The sequence below is a fragment of the Arvicanthis niloticus genome, chromosome 21 (genome assembly GCF_011762505.2).
Source record: "Arvicanthis niloticus isolate mArvNil1 chromosome 21, mArvNil1.pat.X, whole genome shotgun sequence".
NCBI lineage: Eukaryota > Metazoa > Chordata > Mammalia > Rodentia > Muridae > Arvicanthis > Arvicanthis niloticus.
Window position 1 is genome coordinate 31,436,702 of NC_047678.1, and position 18,944 is coordinate 31,455,645.

At 44.3% G+C, this 18,944-nt stretch overlaps 1 long non-coding RNA gene and 1 pseudogene across 2 annotated transcripts in view; one reads left to right on the plus strand and one right to left on the minus strand.

Annotated features, from left to right (window-relative positions):
* Positions 1 to 199: 199 nt before the first annotated feature.
* On the plus strand, positions 200 to 697 carry LOC117693755 (coiled-coil domain-containing protein 12 pseudogene; annotated as a pseudogene).
* A 7,747-nt stretch (positions 698 to 8,444) lies between these two features.
* The window catches only part of LOC143435385 (uncharacterized), a 30,866-nt gene continuing 20,366 nt past the window's right edge, over positions 8,445 to 18,944 (minus strand). The window contains exons 2-4 of one of the 2 annotated variants that reach the window (XR_013105623.1): positions 18,261 to 18,343; positions 15,854 to 15,979; positions 8,445 to 11,487 (exon numbers count right to left, since the gene is read on the minus strand). This is a non-coding gene — a long non-coding RNA (uncharacterized LOC143435385). Of the gene's footprint in view, positions 11,488 to 14,456; positions 15,676 to 15,853; positions 15,980 to 18,260; positions 18,344 to 18,944 lie in introns of those variants that run through there. The other variant, XR_013105624.1, reaches the window with a different exon arrangement.

Here is an 18,944-nt window from a genome sequence, read left to right on the forward strand (position 1 = left end):
TAGTCACTGTTTAGTCCACTCCGTAAACAGTATAAAAACTGCTCTTACCTTCAACTTGAGGTTCTTCTTGGTTCTTCTGGCCTGTATGCAGAGAACTCCAGTGCACTGGGTTATTATTATCATCCAACCTCAGGTTATTGCAGCGAATCCGAACCGTGAGAGTTTCTGGGGGAGCGTGTCCCCTGGTTTTAGATCTTTAAGTCCAACACTTTCTGACTGAGTCTGCGTGAGGCCAGAGCAGAAAAGGAGGGGGGCCTCTGCAAAGATGGCGGCTGCTCCTGCTGGTGTGTGCCAACTTGAAGAAGAGGCGCTGATGCGGAAAGAACGGCTGAAGGCCCTCCAGGAGAAAGCTGGGTGCAAGGACAGGGGAGATGGGAAGCCACAGCGCAAGAGGCTCAGAGATGTGGAAGAGGAGTACAGGGAACCCAGGTTTCAGAACTATGTCCCAGAGGATAGAGACCTGAAGAGGTGGCAGGTCCCCCAGGCCAAACCAGTTGCAGTGGAGGAGAAGGTGAAGAAGCAGCTGGAGGCTGCCAAGCCAGAGCCTGTCATTGAGGAAGTGGACCTGGCCAACCTAGCACCTAGGAAACCGGATTGGGATCTCAAGAGAGATGTGGCCAAGAAGCTGGAGAAGCTGGAGAAGCAGACCCAGAGAGCCATCGCAGAGCTGATCCATGAACGGCTGAAAGGCCATTAGGACAGCCTGGCTTCTGCAGTGCACACCACCATCGAACAAGAGGCCTGTGACTCTGACTGAGATGCTTTCCGTGTTTCATCTCTTCAGCACACACACATCCTGTGGGAAGGTAGTCTCAGACAGGGATGGGGTTAGGCTGACCAGCACTTCTGGGTCTTGAGAACTGAGCCAGCCCACTGAGTCTCAGCTTCTGTTGGTTGTGACAGTTCATCTCCCAGGGCATTCCACTACCCCGAGTGGGTCAAAGCTGCGATCTGTACATATGTATGTAAACAGAGCTTTGTAAGTTCTGGAAATAAAGCTGCATTTAGTAGAGGCGTGTCGCTTTCAGTTTTTTTTTTTTTTTTTTTTTTTTTTTTTTGTCGGGGGGTTGGACTTGGGATGCAGAAGTTTTACTTACTGTTCTTACTCCTGGGTAGGGCCAGCCTAGGTGAGCCTGGAGGGGTGGGCAGTGCCAAGGTTGACCTTCTGCTCCTAGTCTCTAGTCAGACTCAGCAGTGGTCGCCTCGGAACCCTTAGATCACAGATATAGAGACTGGGATTGTCCTCTTAAGACCCCTCATAAGGCCTTGCAGTAGTTTGTGCCAAGGAAGGAGAGAGTCCCACATGGTCCTCTGGACCCCTGCCAGTATGAGAGTGAGGAGGCTGCACTCTGAAGAACTTCACAGAGAACATGGAAGGTTAGAGGCTATCACACTGCTCTCCCTGATCCTGCACTACTACCAGCCATGCATCTCTTTCCTCTCCCAGTCAGAGCTATGGGTCAGTTCTACTAGAGATCAGGCTGTGGTATGCTAGGGTTTAGCTGTGATCTTGGAGCCTGGAGTAAGCTGTGAGCCTCTGTGTTGATTCTCTAGTTGACAGCCTGGAAGCATGAAGCTGATGTAGGTATAGCCATCTGGAGCTCCTCTCTGGGAAGATTACACCTGCAGTTTGCAGGGCCAGCCCCTGCGGACTTCTTTCCTGTTCTGGTTCTTCTTGAAGCAGCAGAGTGAGAGGAACTTCGAAGGGGGTGAGACTTGGTCTTAGGAGATATTTAGGGTTGTTGTGTAATAATTGAAGACCCCCATACTCAGGAGACCCTTCCTCAAGTCTCAGGGAATCACGACCACCCAAAGATCACAAGAAACCATACCTGGATGCAATCAGCAGAGGTTTATTAGGGAAGAAACCTGGCAGCCAGCAGTGTCACCACGCACTCTCGAAGGAGTGGGGTTCCACCCCAACATCCAGTCTGTGGAGGGTTTTAAAGTGAAAAACCACAAACCAGGGGAGTGGGGAGGGGGTTTGAGGGGTTGCCCAGGATTACATAACATAAGAATAGCAAAACATTCCAGAGAAACCCACCCTGAAAGGTTAATAGCCATGTCACTGTGTCCCACCTTCTCATTTACCAACTACTTCAGATTAACTGTCTTCACTTCTTCCTGCTATGGCCCCACCTAGGTGGCTTACATCTTTTTTTCTTTGGTCAGGAATGCCTTCCTGCCTTGGGCCTCTCCCACCCACAGCTGGGCCTACTGCCTGAGGCTTGATTCAGGTAATAGTGTCCTCCACCTGGAATGTGTCCTGGGGTAGTCAAAATCTTACATTCAGTTCAGCATTCTGAGACCTGCATTTTTCTGCCCAGGTCTAAGGGCTATAAAGAAATCTACACATATTTCATAAAATGGCCTTTATAATTTTTCACTCTACATAATAATAAAGCATTTACCTATCTAAGTCTAAGTCACTTTGCTACTGTAGCTGACCTACCTTGGAGGCCAGAAACTGCAGTCTCTGGCATTCAACACCTCAATGTAAAACAGCAGGCTATTAAGTAAAGGATTAATTGTTAGAGCTTTTTCCCTTTTGTGGGGAGCCTGCAGATATCATCCTTGCAGCCATCTTTAGCCATATACCCCAACAAGAGTCTTGATTATAACAGCCTACATTGCTGAGCACATTCTGATAACATCTTGTTTTAGATACCCAGGATCTTCCCTTGGGTGTGTGAGACTTAAAGGTATGTTATTTAAGGGTGTGACTTAGAGGTCAGTTTTAGAGATAAGCCTTAAGGGCATGACCACAAGGCTGTGTGCAGAACAGGTACCTAGAGGAGCACCTAGTTTCTCTATTGATTCCATATTTGTTAGAATGAATGGCATATGACTTTAGGGAAGAGGAATTCTAAAGAACCGGGAAGACTGTTACTAGTGGTCAGCACTGGCTGATTGCAACCAATAGCAAAAGCAGTGAGAGGCCGCCAGGGGACAGCTACCTCCTCCTACCCGAATGGATTCATAGACCCCAATCTAGAAATAACCATTTCCTGCTGGGAGCCCGTGAACAATGAAGTTCTAACAGTGTGGTGTTCTCTACAGAGCAGTGGCTTTGTCAGGGAGAGTACCTGCTGACACTGCAAAGCAGAGTCACTGGAGCACATCAGCAGGAGTGATGACAACTGAGGCCCCACCCCTCAGTCCCTTCACAAGAGATAAAGGGAGCAGAAATCTTATTGACAGTGTGAGGACAAGAATGGTGGAATAGAGACAGTGATCCCTGTGCAATGTCACATGGAGTAAGGAGAGCATGGCTGCAACAGACTCCAGGGAAGTAAAATTAAAAGCCTTTTTTTGTTGTTGTTGAATTTCTATGGAACGTATTTCTGAGGAAAAGTCTTAGTGTTCTCTAGCCCCTTTGTAGCAGAGAAGAAGAGGCAGACAACAATTGTCTTCAGGCCCCACATACTGTTAAGTGAGTAGGTCACAGCCAGCCCAAAGGGAAAGAACAGGAGACAGTGGCCTCACAGCTAAGGCCCAGCTATCAGGAGCTAATGACAAGGACACAGACACAGCTCATGATCTTTCAGACCCATTGCTTCTGCCTAAATAAAAAAGTTTCCAATGTGCCCAGCTATGACCTTTTTATAGATTATTAAAGCTATATATGTCTCATTTTTTAACAACAAAAGAAAGAAAATTATTTTTAAAGCAAAATTAATAAAGATACCAGAAAGGGTTAGTAATATTTGTGAAATGAAGGAATAAGTGCCCAGAGTTTTTCAATAAATGTTTTAAAGTTGCAGTCACTTCTGGGGGAGGACCTGAAAGTCAACAGATAGTAAGAAGCAGAAAGGGACAGAACCCCAGACACACACTCTTAAGCTTTGGTAACGTATCGCTTTTGTGTTAATAGTAACTGATGAAATTCCCAAAATGAAAGCCAGAGCATTGGTAGCAAGAGGACTGAAAAGCAGGTCTGAAACAGCTAGGGTGCAGGTGCAGTCTATTCTCATGTTCTGGAAAATGATCTTTCCTGGTAAGTTCAGCCCATGACCTTCCCTGAATAAAAATAAAAATAAATAAAATAAAACACTCTTTTATTCTCAGAAAATTCAATTCCCAGCACCACATGGTGGCTCATAACCATCTGTAATGGGACCTGATGCCTTCTTCTGGTGTATGTGAAGAGAGTGACAGTGTACTCACATACATAAAATAAATAAATAAATAAATCTTTAAAAAAAAAAAACTTAGCCAAATATTTAGGTTATACACTAACCAAAAAATCAAGAAAACTGCAGGGCAGTGGTGGCACACACCTTTACTCCCAGCACTTGGGAGGTAGAGGCAGGTGGGTCTCTGAGTTTAAGGCCCACCTGGTCTACAGAGGGAGTTCCAGGACAGCCATGGCTGTCCACAGAGAAACCCTGACTCAAACAAACAATTAAGAAAAAGAATCAGGAAAGTCAGACCTGATACTGCTTTGGTGTTATCCAATCCAATTCCTTCATTTGATATGTGAAGAAAAAGAGACTCTGATCATAGTGGCATCTAATCTACTATCACTTTCATCTGGGAGAGTCCACAAGGACTCACAGCAAAGAATCTAAATTGGTGTCTTAGTAACAGAACACTAAGTTCTGTTAGGTGGAGGAATATGGTTGACTCTGTGGTGGTTTAAATGAGAATGTCTCCACAGGGGCAGTTGTTTGTACTTGGTTCCCAGTTAGTGGTGCTTTTTGTGTAGCCTTGAAGCTGTGGAAGGATGAACATCCTCATGGAGGACTCAGAGCCACATATGCCTTCCAGTCCTTTATTTCCTCTGGCTCCTGCTTACAGCTCAGGAGCCAGTCTGCTTTGTGCCCAGCTTCCATGTTTGCTGTTCCCTTCATGACAGTCTCTTAGCCCTCTGGAATCCTAAGTCCAAATGAACCCTTTCTCCTATGCTTTGGTCACGGTGTTTTATCACAGCAATAGAAAAGGAACTAAGCCAACCACATTGTCACAGCTCTTGTGTGTCTGACAGTGTCAATCATATTCTTAGCTATTTTAGGGGCTGCATGGTGTAAGAAAGTTAGTGGTGACTGACAACTTAATAGGATCTGGCATTTCCTATGGGACAAGCCTCCAGGCACACTTGTGAGGGACTGTCTCGATTAGGTCAAAGACATGGATGACCCCTTCTTTTTTGTTCTTGTTTTGTTTTTTGAGACATGTTTTCTCTGTGTAGCCTTACCTATCCCGGAATTCACTCTGTAAACCAGGTCTTGACTTTAGGATGCACCTGTTTCTGTCTCTTCTGTGTTAGGATTAAAGGCATTTAATGCAGGGCTAAACACTTCTTTAAATTTCTTGCATCAGAGTATTTGATCATAGTGATGGAAAAAGCAACTAAGATAAATGATACCTCGTGTTGTAACTTTCATTGTTTCAATGCCCATTTTTACTGATGGTCTTTAAACACTTTAATCTCCCTTCTAGCCCAGCACCCACCAGAGGCAGTGGAGAAGAAAGGATAGAAGGGAAGTGGGCCTGTTTAGAGATGGTCCTTTGGAGCAAATCCCATGTGCATTGTCAGGAAATCAGCAGTTTAGTTCACAGGTCATAGCTCGATCCACTCTTAAACACTTTAGGATATCCTAGCAGTCCAGTTCGGTAGTGTCAGGATATGCCCAGCAGGGGTGGCATGGCCTAGGAGGAACAGCCAGGCCTCAGTCAAACCAGCAGGAGTGAGCAGGAGGGACCAGGGCCAACAGCAAAGCCAGGATAAGTTCATGGCTGTGCCTCTCTCAATGAAGGGAAGATCAACAAAGGTGTGAGACCAACAAGTATTTAGCTATGCAAGCAAGCCAAGCTCAGCCTTGGTCACTGTCCATCAAGTCCTATTTAAACTCCCTCCAAACATCATGTGTCCTTCATGGTTCTTGCCTCAGCACCAGAGTCTGTCTCAGCAGACATTATTCTTCCAATTGGCTGGAAAACATACCTTCACATCAGTTTTAGCACAACACCATCCAACACAACTGACTTTCCAAAGAACCCTTAAGTTTCCACTTCATCGTGTGTTTTTACTCACGTATTATTTTTACTCGTGTATATGTGTATAGGGGGTATGTTCAGATGAATGCAAGTGCCCACAAAGACAAGAAGAGCATTGGAACTCCAGGAATTGGAGCTATGGGCAGCGGTGAGTTGCATGGTGTGGGTCCTACTAGGAACTCAACTCCCTTATCCAATGGTGGAAGTGTTAAGTATTTTTTTTTTCATGTTCCCCAACCCCCCGTGTTAAGTATTTTTAATTTAGGTATTTTCCTTTTTATATTTTTCTTCTTAAGTTAAACCTTTTTGTAATAATTACAGATTCTCATGCAATTTTCACAATTAGAAGAAATAGAAAAAAAAATACACATAACCCCATATCTACTTTACTGTGTTTCCCCCATGGGAGCAACCTGGAAACAAATGTAACATTACAAGAAATTCAAATGCATATATTTAAGGTGTTTTACAGGTCATCAAATGTCCCACCCCCATTCCTGGCTTTTTTTTTTTTTTTTTTTTTTTTTTTTTTTTTTTTTTTTTTTTTGCAATAGGTTTCATCATATAACTCTGGCTAGTCTGGAATTCCATCATATAAGATCAGGCTAGCTTTGAATTCACTTGCCTCTGCCTCACGAGTGATGAGATAAAAGGTTTGTGCCACCCAGCATACCTCCTCACTCACTGTTCAGTGACTTCACAGTGATTGTCTTTGTGTGTGTATGTGTCTGTGTGTTATGATGAACAGCTAAACTCTGTGTTACAACTTTGGGATGTTTGATCTCTCCTTTTAGAACTGGATTATCATATCAACTGCAGCAGGAACAACAGAATTAATTATTGCAAACAATGTCAAAAGTAACTAAGGGAGAAACTGTCCATCTATTTTCTGTGCCCTCCCCCCAGGCCTAAGCAGGCCTGCAAAGTCATTTACCACAATAGACCAAGCAACAGTAGGACCTAGGAGATGCATTGCATTACCAGCCTTGGCACCTTGGAGCCTGCTACCTGAGCTAAGAAGAATGGACTGCTTGCTGAGCTAGCCTTGACACCTTCTGGACTGCTATCTCCTTGCCCAGCCCCTGGGCTGAACTGAGAAGAGACTCTGGGGGGTGGGGCTTTCCCTTTATATGTGAAAGCAAATTATTAAACTTCGAGCCTTGATCAGAGAACTTTGTCTTGGCTTCATCTCTTCCAGCCCGTTTCCCTATTCTCAGCCTCTCTTACAGGTGAACCAGGTTCAGCTGTTGCTGCTGACGGCAACAGTTTTCTAGAACTGGGAAGCAAATATCCTCAGAGAGCATCTCTTCCATTTTCTGGATAGAATTATGGTTTCCCCAAGGAATAACTTTTCCTGACAGTGTGATTCCTTGTATTTTCTTACACATCTCAGATACTCAGGCTTTTGAGATAGAACATGAATTAGAAACACGCACAGCAGTGGTGTGTCACGAGGCTGAGCTGGTTCTGTGGTGTAGGTGCCAGCAAACACACCAACACCTGTGTCCCTCTGAGCCCTAATGAAGCTTACAAGGAAAAAAGACAAGGCAGTAGATGGGACTTGTTGGGTGCCGACTTTTAGCAGAAAGCGGCTATCAGCTTTGCAGCCATCTTGAGCCATATACCCTGACATGAGATTTGAATTACAATCGCCTACAACACCTGAGAACACTCTGATAATCTTGATTTAGATACCTTGAGATTAAAGGTGTGTGAGATTATAGAGATCAGAGTTAGAGACAAGACCTAAGGGCATGATTAAAGGTGTAACTTAGAGGCGTGGCTTAGAAGTGAGACATATAAAAGGCAGAGACAGAACAGATCAGAATTGAGACGATAGAAGACATTAGTCAGACTATAGAAGACAGAACCAGAGATCAGAGAATATAGACGGAGATCAGAGAATACAAGGGATCTTCAGAGACGAATCTCAGACATTTTAGGTAAAATCTGGCCTCACCCTCAATCTTGCTGAAACCCGACCTGCAGACCGGAGCAGCAGCTTGGGCCGGGATACAGTGGCTGCCCAAACGTGGGTCAGCCCGGGCCTCAACATTTTGCCTGGGCTGCAACATTTATTTTGGCTGCCCCAACTTGGGGCTAGTGCGGTCCCCAACAGGGACTCACTTGGAAGAGGAAGGAGACTAAGGGGCATGTGAGGAGGACAGCAGGGAGGAGGGTGGCCAGGATTGGAGCACAGGATGTGCTTGTATGAAAAGGTCATCATGAACTCATCCCTATGTATAACTAGTATGTCCCAATAAAACATTCTTTAAAGTTTGTGCATATAAAGTACATTCAGTTTGGACCTTTAGCTTTTAAAAATTAGTTTATTTACTTTACATCCTGATTGCAGCCTCCCCTCTCTCCCTCCCATCCCCCATAATAAAATATTTTTAATAGTATGTAATGGAATTGACAAGAAGCCATTTCAATAGCCACTAATAATATTTATAAAATGTTTGTATTGTGTTTTAAATTTTTATTTTATGTGCGTTGGAGTTTTGCCTGCATGTTTGGAGATGTTGGATTCCCTAGGACTGGAGTTGCAGACAGTTGCAAGTTACCATGTGGGTACTGGGAGTTGAACCTGGGACCTCTGGAAGAACAGCCAGTGCTCTTAACTGCTGAGCCATCTCCTCAGCTGCCACTAATAATATTTTTGAAGTTAAAAGGAGAAGAATTTACATTTTAATTATGCCTTCTGGCACACATTTGTCTTCAGCAGGTCACCAGACAGCTCCCTGTATTCTGTAGTATCTACCTTACACATTGTTTTCAGTCTGGAAGGTCAAAGTTGAGATTTGCCACAGCAAGAAGTGATGCTAGGTAGTTGTAGAGGGTCAGTGTGAGTGACTCTTCTAGGAAAATGGTCATTGCTTTTGCTCTTCCCTTCTGATCAGGTGGGAAAGAACATATTCTTCCAATGGGTAACTGCTCAGAAGCTGCCAAGCTGCCCCTGAAGGCAAACCCAGGTGCACAGAGACCTGGGAATAGCCACAAGTCAGGTTTTGCTGGCTGACTTTCCCCTGCCATGACCCATGTTTCTTTAATAGTAGTTAGACATAAGATGCAATGGATCTAATGGACCGCCTCTTTCTTCAAAGGCTACACTTTTGCCAGAATGAAGCATGCCTTCTTCATAATGCATTGATCCTTCAAGGCAATCCTTGGCCTACTCACCATGAAGGATTTTACTTCATGAGTCATTTACCAGAGTCTGTCTCTGCCATAACTTTTTTTTTTGTTTTGTTTTTTGTTTTTCGAGACAGGGTTTCTCTGTGTAGCCCTGGCTGTCCTGGAACTCACTCTGTAGACCAGGCTGGCCTCGAACTCAGAAATCCGCCCGCCTCTGCCTCCCAAGTGCTGGGATTAAAGGCGTGCGCCACCACCGCCCGGCTCTGCCATAACTTTATATCACAGACCAGAAAAATGACACTGGAGTGAATTCAAAAAAACACTGATCTACACGAGGTAGACATGGCCATTTACCCTTAGGTTTCAGTGTTTCCCGTGTTATTGTGAGAGTTATAAGTTACTTTTTTTTTTTTAATCACCAGGCCATCAGAGGGAACTCATCCAACTGCAATAGACCTAGGATTATTCCTTTCCCCTTAAGTCCCACTAGCCAAACAGTAGGTGATACATGCTTTTTATACATGCAAAGGTTCATTCACAAGAACATCCAAGTCCTGTTTGAATAATGGGTTCTGTGTGTAAGAGTTGATCCATACTAAAAATGTGTAGGGGATCATGATTTTCTGCCTGGTGGCTGACATGAGTTTTCTGCACTCTGTGGCTTCTGGCTGTAGATCATGAATGCCATTATCATTGCACCTGTAGAGACCCACTCCTAGGAACAGCAAGGCATGCTTGCCACTGACATAAAAAATCTTATAGTTCAAGACCCCTGGGTTGCAAAGCCAGCCTTGTTTCTGGTTTCAGCAAGTTCAACTCTCTTGCTTCTGACCATAAATGTCACCTCTGGGGTCCTGTTAGATGGATATCCAGGGAACCTAGATTCTTAGTTACTCTTTTGCCTTCACCTGAAAATACTTTAGAGTAGAGAACGCTCTCAAAGATGCTCCACTCACATTTAGAGTGCATTCTAATGGCCTGTGGAAGTGCACACTCAGGAGGCAGAGGCAGGCTTGGACTACAGAGCGAGTTCCACGATAAACCAGGCTACAGAGAGAAACCTTTTCTTGAAGATTAAAAATGAATGAATGTATGAATGAATAAATAAATAAATGTATGTAAAACTCAACAGATGAGTGAACGCTACAAGAGGATATGGAAAGAGAAGCCTGGTTTCCTTCCACATTACAGCGACATCCATTCCCTCTGTATCTAGGTAGCATCACATTGAGTGCCACCACCCATGGGCTGACACTCACACAGAGTCCTGTATGTTTGCCTCCAGCACTGAGGCATTTATGGAGTAACTCTATCTCCATTATTGTTTTCCACCCCACGGTTGTGAGCGCTGGGCACACAGTAGGCTTCTGGGTCAGTGGGAGACAGATGCACTATGTTGGTTCACTGGAGAACTTAGTGGTTACTTCTGATCAGGAATAGACCCCCTCCCCCATCCTGTGGACATAGAAAATAGCAACTGAAGATAATAGATCTCGGTTTCTAAGTGATTATTATTGAGTAATAAGGTCCACATGGGTCTCGTGTGGAGAGGTCAGCAAGAGGAACATCACATTTTTTCTTACAGGGTCTAGTAAGTATACCTGAGACATGATATAAAAACTTACTTTTGTTTGTGAGTTTGTAGTTATTTTTATAATCTAGCTACAATGGGTGAGTGAGCGTGTGTGTGTGTGTGTGCATGTGTGTGTGTTCATATGCAGTTGTGTGTCACGGATACATGGGGAAACCAGAGGTCAATAGTGATTATCTTCTTTAGTCATTCCCTGCCTTATCTTTTGACAGAAGATCTCACTGAAGTTGGAGCTAAGCAGTCTGATTCAGTGAGTCTAACCAAACTGGCCAGGGATCTTCCTCCTCCTCTACCTCCTCAGTGCTAGAACAAAGATGGTTTTCCCCTTAGTTTGTCTTCTGAGGTTAGTTCCCCTTGTTTGTCTTCTGAGACAGAGTCCTAGGATGTAGAAATTGGCCTCAAATTTATCCTTCCACTTCAGTCCTTCAAGTGCTGGAATTATTGGCAGGGACCTCCATGTATGTGTGTGTGTGTATGTGTGTGTGTGTGTGTGTGTGTGTGTGTGTGTGTATGTATATACATACATACATACATACATACATACATACACAGTTTTATTTCTCTGTTGTATGTGTGGGAGTGCACACAGCACAGCCTTGGTATAAAGATCAAAGGATAAGTGGGGGAGTCCTTCCCTCCTTCTCCCATGTTGCTCTTGGAGACTGAATCAGTTCCTCACTTTGGCAGTAAGTCCTTTACATGCTGAACCATCTTCTCAGCTCCCAGCTTAAAACAAGACATTTTCTCCACCCAGAAACCTTTACAAAGGTAAATCAGAAAAAAAAGAGGTTTAATAAGCCTTCAGTCAGAATGTAACACACATCACAGGTAACACACTGGGAGACTGCAAAGACACATTCACCCTCTTGTGTTGCTATGTGAGCACAACCTATTACACAGATGTTCACAAGAGTCAGGGTAATTAGTCCTCAATTAGTTCTCCCAGGGAGAGAATTTGACAGCACCATTCATTTATCCTAAATGCAGCTGATATTGGGTCACCACCTGCATCAGTTCATTGGTTTTATACAATAGAAAAACAGGCTTTCTTTATGAAAGAGGTAGTTTCCCAAACTGGAGCCAAGCTTTCCCTGAAGCCCGGCTCCTCATCCACAGACACTGGGAGACGGGGACCTAGTACAGTTCATCTCATTACAGATCTCTGTACATAAGTAATGAAACATTTTATAGTGTAATGACATATTTATATTACAAAGACATTTAATAGAAGGCAATAAATTCATATGTAAGTATGTAATCGGTTTATACATGCTGTGTAATAAGATGTCAAAAATCATAAGATTTCAAAAGTCAATCTGAATGACGTCATCAGACAACTACCTAGGCAACTAAATTTGAGTAGACTATTTAAAGAAATACACACACATTTTGAGACAGAAATAACGTAACTTTTTTTCCTGAAGGAAAATGCTTAAAGTAACAGAGGGAAATCTTTCCCTTGTCCTTCAGAGGGAGAGCTGAGCTCCATACCTGATCTGTTTTCAGGCTGACCTTGAGCAGAGCCACTCTGGGTCAGCCACAGTCATTCGTAACCACGGGAATGAGCTCGCTTATATTCTCGTTGGTTTAGGATTGGTTAATCCAGTCCCTTATCCTTCGGGTCATAATTAAATCTCATGCACCAGAGAGCAGTCTGGACTGTGTGGATTCAGCAGTGAGTCAGAGGCAGACTCTCTTCACTAAGGAAATTATACTGCACAAAAGGAAACAGAACAAACAGATGAATAAGTATACTTAATAGTTTATTTCCAGTCTGCCCACAGGGCTGTGGAATGCAAGGAGAAGAATGAAGCAGCCTGAGGGCCTGAGCTGGGCGGATACTGTGCACAGGAGGGCTGTGCAGTCTGAACTGTGAAGGAGTTCACTGCAGATGAAACCAGTCAGTGTCTCAGCAAAGGAAACAGATGTGTGGTTGGAGGAAGGGAACAGTTGCCAGGGGTGTTCCACTGGGAGTAGGAACATAGAAAAGTGGTCAGTGGGGCCAGATCAAATCCTGCTTTAAACATGGGAAGTTTGAGGTTTCTCTTTTTAAATATTTGTTTAGTTATTACTATTTTTATTTAAATAGTATGTCTGTGTGTGCGTGTGCATATGTGCACGAGCATGCAAGGCCAATGAAGCCAGAAAAGGATGTTGGAGCCATTGGAGTTTCAGTTATAGGCAGTTGTGAGCTGCTGGGAACTGACCTTGGTCCCCTGGTACAGTGTTGGGTACTCCTAATTACAGATCCATCCCTGCAGCTCCAGAGATGCCTCCAAAAACAACCCAAAACAACAATCCATTTTTGTATGGTTGTAACAAGTGTTTTGACCCGACCTGCGGGCCCTAGGTTATTCGTGAGGGACGAGGAGGATTGCAACCTGGAAGAACGGGCGAGAGAGAGAATGGACCCAAGGAAGCAAATGCTTGTCAAGAGTCATATATTTGGGCACCAAGTGCTTATTTATAATACATTTTTCAAAGGGAGGGGTAAGAGGGATCCAGGTAATGGGAAAGTTGGATCCAGGTGATGGGAAAGTACAGAATCTTCTTGGCCTGTGCCCTGAAACAATGGCGGTCTAGCTGCTTACTTCAAAAGATACGGTACACTGCTTTACATCTAAAAATCTATTTGTAACTATCAAGCAGAACTTTGTGGTTGCTAGGGAGATGAAGCTGCAGGAGACATTGTGCAGGTGGGGAGAAGTAGGGGGTGAGGGTAAGAGGCAAGAGTCCTGGCTTCTGACAGTGTTTCACAGGTATGTTTGTCTGTTTTGCTTGCATGTATGTCTGGGTACCTCCTGAGTGCCTCAGAAGAGGGCATCAGATCCCCCGGAACTGGAGCTGTGAGCTGCCATGTGAGTGTTGACACATGCAAGAACAACTGCTCTTAGGCACTGATTTACCTCTTAACATCAAAATACAGGGCTAGCCTGGGACTCCATCTCCAGGTCATCCAACACCCTGTTCCATCTCCCGTGGATACCCACTCACAGCTAACATATGCACACATGTAGACACACAAAAATAAATAAACCAATAAAAATTTAATTAAAAAAGTAACATTCAGGGCTGGAGAGATGGCCCGATGGTTAAGAGTACTGGCTGTAGACCAGGCTGGCCTCAAACTCAGAGAGATCCACCTGCCTCTGCCTCCTGAATGATGAAATTTAATGGTGTGCCTGGTTACCTGCCTATTTTTCTTTTCTTTCTTCTTTCTTTCTTTCTTTCTTTCTTTCTTTCTTTCTTTCTTTCTTTTTCTCTTTCCTTTTACTTTTTTTTTTTTTTTTTTCAGACAGGGTTTCTCTGTGTAGCCCTGGCTGTCCTGGAACTCACTCTGTAGACCAGGCTGGCTTCAAACTCAGAAAACCACCTGCCTCTGCCTCCCAAGTGCTGGGACTAAAGGCATGTGCCACCACTGCCCAGCATCCCTGCCTATTTTTGACTATATAAATACTTAGGTTTAACGAAATTGTTGTTGCAAAGATTACCATTTGCCTTATAGAATGGCCCACAATGGGCTGGTCCTCCCACATCAATCACTAATTAAGGAAATCCCCTACAGGCTTGCCTACCTCCTGATCATTTGAAGGCATTTTCTCCATCAAGGTTCCCTCCTCAGATGACTTTAGTTAGTGTCAAATTGACATACAACTAGCCAGGACCAGGTCTAATGTGGTTGCAATCAGATGATGTTTCCGGTCCCAGTCATCCTCAGAACCTTCTGTATTCTGTCCACTGCCTGGGCTGCAGGATCTGAGCTTCTCCTTCGTCCCTCTTCCTCCATTTCTCTGGAAGGGTGTTTTGAGCCTTAGCTGTCCCTTTACAGAACCTCAGGGTAGCCAAATGTCTTACTGGAAGTTGAAGACTGTGATGACAAGTATCCCAAACCAACTGGATAACACACTGAAGCCTGTTATTAAGAGCTATAGACATCTTGCCGTACCCAGGAAGGTCCCAGCTATTTGCAGCATGCACTGGTTAAGAACCTGTGTGCACTCTTGCTCCGTCCCTTGTTAATGTTGTTAAATTAAGGTGGTATTACAGGATTTCCAAACGCAGTGAATGTGCAAATATGTCTTTATTCAATAACTGCAGTGGCCAGTCATGGTGGGCCCTTCTAAAAGATACATCTATGTCCCAATTCCGGGAACCTGTATTGCCTTAATTGACACAGGTGTGAATGTCATTTAATATGATAAAATATATGACTGGGTAGGACTGGGGACAGGGGTCATCAATTAAAAAAAGCATAAACCACTTCTACAGAAGACTCAGGTTCTATTCCCACAACCTCCTGGGGCAGCCCACAACTTCCTGCAACTCTAGCACCAGGGAGATCTGACACCTCTAACTTTGTGGGCACCTGTGATCAAGTTCACAAACACCCATGCTCATTCACATAATTTTAAAAATCAAAGATGTGACTGGGTTATCAATCTCAAATGAGGAACCTATCTTATTTACCCAGATGTGCTCTGAATACATTTACAGGTGACCTAAAAAGAAAGACATCCTAGCTGGATGATGGTGGCAGTGGTATTCGCCTTTAATCCCAACACTTGGGAGACAGAAGCAAGCAGATCTCTGAGTTTGAGGTCAGCCTGGCTGACGGAGTGAGTATCAGGACAGCCAGGGCTACAAAGAGAAACTGTGTCTCAAAAAAACAAACAAACAAACAAACAAACAAACAAAAAGGCATCTCAGCTTGAAGATATGCACCTTTAATCCCAGCACTCAGTCCACTCAGCAGCAGGCAGAGGCAGGTGGATCCCTGTGAGTTCAAGTCCAGCCTTGTCTACAGAGTGAGCCTAGGCCACCAGAGCCACAAAATGAGATACAACAAAGCAGAGAAGAATGTGGACCGGGATGAGAACATTGACTGGTGGCAGAGACAGTGAACCACCGTTTCTCAGGTCCAGGGATGCCAGGGTAGCTTCTGGGACCTGGCAGAGACAAGGGGTGGATAGTCTCCTAGTGTTCCTGCAGAGAACAGGGCCCTACCACTGTCAGATAAGCAATGTCTAAACCTGGGAGACAGTGTGTTTTCCCACACACCCCATCTCTTTGACACTCACTTATTAATGGCCCAGGAAGCTACTGCAACAACCATGTTCAACTCACCTTGTGTGGTGAATGTCAGAGCCCCAGAAAATGTTTTCCAGCTCATTTCTCTACTGGTCCCTTGATGATCCCTTTGCCAGATGACCATTATTGAAATACAGGTTTAAATACAGCGAGAAGAAGTATCTGTTTAGGGGCAGGAGAGATTGCTCAGTGGTTAAGAGTACTGGCTTCTTTTCCAGAGGACCTGGGTTTGATTTTTAGTAACCACATGGTGTCAGTACCACTCGCAACTGTCTGTAACCTCAGTACCAGGAGGTCAAATGCCCTTTTCTGGCTTCAGCAGGCAAGAGATTTCATGTTTGAGGCCAACCTAAACTTCACAGTGAATTCTAGGCCATCCTGGACCATGGATGGCCTAGAATGTCCTAGAGGATGATGTCCTCTTTCATTCATTCATTCAGTCTCTCTCTCTCTCTCTCTCTCTCTCTCTCTCTCTCTCTCTCTCTCTCTCTCTCACACACACACACACACACACACACATCCCTTAAACAATTATACATTATAAAATAATCAGATCTCCTTCATAGATGGAAAGTATCCATTGTTAAGGTGTCTGTGGTAGTAATGCCTCATGACTATCATAAGGAGTTATAACAGCTGTGCATGTGAACATCTAAATCAGTCACTCAGAGAAAGAAGCCAGGGCCATCCTCTGGCTCAGCAAACATGCAAACAGAAAGTCCAAAGCCAAGCACTGTGGCACACATCTTTCATGCCAGCCCTTGGGAGGCAGAGTCAGGCTGATCTGTAAGTTTGAGGCCTGGACTATATATATCAAGATCGAGGCTAGTCAGTCAGGGCTGGAGAGAGACCCTGTCTCAACAAAGAAAAGAGAAAAAGGAAGAATGAACAAAAGAAAGGAAAAAAGAAAGAAGGAAAGAAAGAAAGAAAGAAGAAAGAAAGAAAGAAAGAAAGAAAGAAAGAAAATTGAGAAGAGTATAGCACAAGGAGGCCTGTGGCTCCTTTTGGAGCCTGCACTGTGGCCTGTTGTCCTCTCTTCAGGCTGCTTTGCTTTTGCTGGGTGCTTCACATTCAACCCTCCAACTCTGTAGTAGTAAAGTCAGGGGTGGGTTCTGCAGTCCTCAAAACTATTGTCAGTCTGATTCAGTAGAGAGCATAGTTTAAGAAATGTGTCTCTCTGTGTATATACATATATCCATTTTGTGTGTGTGTCTTTGTGTGTATACATATGTCCATTTTGTCTGTGTGTGTGTCTGTATGTATATACATGTTCATTTTGTGTGTGTGTCTCTGTGTGTATATACATATGTCGATTTTGTATATGTGTGTCTGTGTGCATATACATATGTCCATTTTGTATGTTTGTGTGTCTCTGTGTGTATATACATATATCCGTACACTCTGTCATAGCACTGGTTCCTTGAGTTATTGTCTGTATTATTTTGTCTTTTTTTTTTCAGAGCTGCGGACTGAACACAGGGCCTTGTGCTTGCTAGACAAGTGCTCTACCACTCAGCTAAATCCTCAACCCTGAGTTATTGTCTTAAATGACAAAGGAGCACAGTTACCAAGGGTCCAGGACTTAAGCTCCACCCTGTGGCCGCACAGGAGAAGGTAATGTTAGATGAAAACACATTCTGATTTCTGGTCACTAACATAACGAGCATGAACAAAATCAGCATGACTCTTACTTTTCTATTTCTGACACAAAGTCTCAGTCTTTAGCCTGTTGAAAATTAGTGTATTACTCTGTATTTTCTAGAAAGTTCTGACAAGTACATCATCAATGGGAGCTACCCCAGCTCATGTACTTTTTTGGTCTCCACAGTGCCAGGCAGGGGTTGTTGAGCTCATCTATGAGATGAATAACACTGTGGAGTGAATTTAGGTGTGAACACTCTTAGCTGAGTGTATCTGGCTCCGGTGAGTGTGTGTGTGCATTGATGTGAGGCTGAGAGTCTACACACCTGCAGCTTGCTGCAATCAAAGCCTGAGGAGTTGCAGGTGGCAGCTCTGTTAAATCTTTGGCCAAGCCTTTAAAATTGGAGCAAGCTGGGGAGGAGAAAGAAGAGTCAATGTGGACTTAGGCCCAGTAAGATGGAGTTTGATTTTCCTTATGTGGAGCTGCTAAGAATCCTCTCCTATCTGGTTGGCATCAGTTTGCTACAGGCTGCCCAAGTGAACAAGGTAAAAAAAGCTCCTAAGCTGAACTCTCCTTCTGGTGCATCATAAGGCCCCTTTGACCTTGTCTCAGATATCCCAGCATTGTACTCACACAACCTTCCTTCCCTTCCTTTCCTTCCTTTCCTTCCTTTCCTTCCTTCCCTTCCTTCCCTTCCTTCCCTTCCTTCCCTTCCTTCCCTTCCTTCCCTTCCTTCCCTTCCTTCCCTTCCTTCCCTTCCTTCCCTTCCTTCTTGTGCTTCTCTTCCCTCCTTAAACTTACCTCATTCAGACCTGTCTGCTCAGCTCTGGCACATTAATGTCTCACGAACTCAGCTGCTTCTCTTGACCAACAGGAGAGCCAACCTACAGAAAAGCAAACAGATATATATTCTCATGGGTTAGCATTATCCACTCTGAAGACCTCAACTACAGTTCAATGAGGCAGGAGTGGTGGCATATGCCTGTAATTGAAGCACTTGGGAGGTGGAAGCAAGATGGCAGGAGTTTGGGTCATACTCAATTACATGAATTTAGAACCAGCCCAGGCTACTTAGACACCCTATCTCAGAGCAGCAACAGTGACAACAACATTCTGCTAAATGAAAAGAACAAGCTGCCTTCAGGGGAAGTGCTGCTGATATGTGGCATCCTTGAGACTCCCTGTCAGACCTGTGGAGACGGCCCTCCTTCTCTGAGCCCTCCCAAGGTGAATTGGTTTGCTGGGGTAGTCTCTCCAGGCTGGCTGGGCCTGGGAGCTAGGACTGTGCTTGATTAACCTGTGTAGGGCAGCACAGACAAATTGAGAGAAATGGTAAGGGGGCTGGTGTTGTTTAAGGATTCTTTTCTCTCCCCAGGACTGGAAGCAATTGCAAGCATGAATTCCTGTGGAAGTAAGGAGAGGGGCGGGGTGATCTTTTTCTTTAAAACTTCCTTAGAACAGCTTTCTGATGGAGATATACTTTTA